The sequence below is a fragment of the Triticum urartu genome, chromosome 3, assembly GCF_003073215.2.
Source record: "Triticum urartu cultivar G1812 chromosome 3, Tu2.1, whole genome shotgun sequence".
In the NCBI taxonomy this organism is placed as follows: domain Eukaryota; kingdom Viridiplantae; phylum Streptophyta; class Magnoliopsida; order Poales; family Poaceae; genus Triticum; species Triticum urartu.
In genome coordinates this window covers 22,733,019-22,735,604 of record NC_053024.1, presented here as the reverse complement: position 1 = coordinate 22,735,604, position 2,586 = coordinate 22,733,019, and positions in this window count along the sequence as shown.

Sequence of the window (2,586 nt, the reverse complement as noted above, 5' to 3'; positions counted from 1 at the left end):
TACCTTTAGTGTTGCCGGCCTTCTTGTCCGCTAAGTATTTGGGGCAGTTCCGCTTCCAGTGACCACTTCCCTTGCAATAAAAACACTAAGTCTCGGGCTTGGGTCCATTCTTTGGCTTCTTCCCGGCAGCTTGCTTACCGGGCGCGGCAACTCCCTTGCCGTCCTTCTTGAAGTTATTTTTACCCTTGCCTTTCTTGAACTTAGTGGTTTTATTCACCATCAACACTTGATGTTCCTTTTTGATTTCTACCTCCACTGATTTCAGCATTGAATATACCTCAGGAATGGTCTTTTCCATCCCCCGCATATTGAAGTTCATCACAAAGCTCTTGTATCTCGGTGGAAGCGACTGAAGGATTCTGTCAATGACCGCGTCATCCGGGAGATTAACTCCCAGCTGAGTCAAGCGGTTATGCAACCCAGACATTTTGAGTATGTGCTCACTGACAGAACTATTTTCCTCCATCTTACAACTGAAGAACTTGTCGGAGACTTCATATCTCTCGACCCGGGCATGAGCTTGGAAAACCATTTTCAGCTCTTCGAACATCTCATATGCTCCGTGTCTCTCAAAACGCTTTTGGAGCCCCGGTTCTAAGCTGTAAAGCATGCCGCACTGAACGAGGGAGTAATCATCAGCACATGACTGCCAAGCGTTCATAACGTCTTGGTTCTCTGGGATAGGTGCGTCACCTAGCGGTGCTTCTAGGACATAATCTTTCTTGGCAGCTATGAGGATGATCCTCAGGTTCCACACCCAGTCCGTATAGTTGCTGCCATCATCTTTCAGCTTGGTTTTCTCTAGGAACGCGTTGAAGTTGAGGACAACGTGGGCCATTTCATCTACAAGACATATTGTAAAGATTTTAGACTAAGTTCATGATAATTAAGTTCATCTAATCAAATTACTCAACGAACTCCCACTCAGATAGACATCCCTCTAGTCATCTAAGTGAAACATGATCCGAGTCAACTAGGCCGTGTCCGATCATCACGTGAGACGGACTAGTCAACATCGGTGAACATCTTCATGTTGATCATATCTTCTATATGACTCATGCTCGACCTTTCGGTCTTCTGTGTTCCGAGGCCATGTCTGTACATGCTAGGCTCGTCAAGTCAACCTAAGTGTATTGCGTGTGTAAATCTGGCTTACACCCGTTGTATTCGAACGTTAGAATCTATCACACCTGATCATCACGTGGTGCTTCGAAACAACGAACCTTCGCAACGGTGCACAGTTAGGGGGAACACTTTCTTGAAATTATTACGAGGGATCATCTTATTTAAGCTACCGTCGTTCTAAGTAAATAAGATGTAAAACATGATAAACATCACATGCAATCAAATAGTGACATGGTATGGCCAATATCATTTGCTCCTTTTGATCTCCATCTTCGGGGCTCCATGATCATCGTTGTCACCGGCATGACACCATGATCTCCATCATCGTGTCTTCTTGAAGTTGTCTCGTCATCTATTACTTCTACTACTATGGCTAACGCTTTAGCAATAAAGTAAAGTAATTACATGACGTTTATGTTGACACGCAGGTCATAAATAAATAAAGACAACTCCTATGGCTCCTACCGGTTGTCATACTCATCGACATGCAAGTCGTGATTCCTATTACAAGAACATGATCATCTCATACATCACATATATCATTCATCACATCCTTTGGCCATATCACATCACAAAACACTTGCTGCAAAAACAAGTTAGACGTCCTCTAATTATTGTTGCAAGTTTTTACGTGGCTGCTATAGGTTTCTAGCAAGAACGTTTCTTACCTATGCCAAGACCACAACATGAATTGCCAATTTCTATTTACCCTTCATAAGGACCCTGTTCATCGAATCCGATCCGACTAAAGTGGGAGAGACAGACACCCGCCAGCCACCTTATGCAACTAGTGCATGTCAGTCGGTGGAACCAGTCTCACGTAAGCGTACGTGTAAGGTTGGTCCGGGCCGTTTCATCCCACAATGCCGCCGAATCAAGATAAGACTAGTAACGGCAAGATAATTGACAATATCGACGCCCACAACTACTTTGTGTTCTACTCGTGCATAGAAACTACGCATAGACCTAGCTCATGATGCCACTGTTGGGGAACGTAGCAGAATTTTAAAATTTTCTACGCATCACCAAGATCAATCTATGGAGTCATCTAGCAACGAGGGAGAGAGGATTGCATCTACGTACCCTTGTAGATCACGCGCGGAAGCGTTCAAGAGAACGGGGTTGATGGAGTCGTACTCGACGTGATCCAAATCACCGATGACCTAGTGCCGAACGGACAGCTCCTCCGCGTTCAACACACGTACGGTTGGGAAGACGTCTCCGCCAACTTGATCCAGCAAGGGGAAAGGAGAGGTTGATGAAGATCCAGCAGCACGACGGCGTGGTGGTGGATGCAGTAGGATCCCGGCAGGGCTTCGCTAAGCGCAAGCGGGGAGGAGAGGTGTTACGGAGGGAGAGGGAGGCGCCAGGAGCAAGGGTGTGCGGCTGCCCTCCCTCCCCCCTCTTTATATAGAGGCCTTGGGGGGGGCGCCGGCCCTAGGGAGATGGATCTCCAAGGGG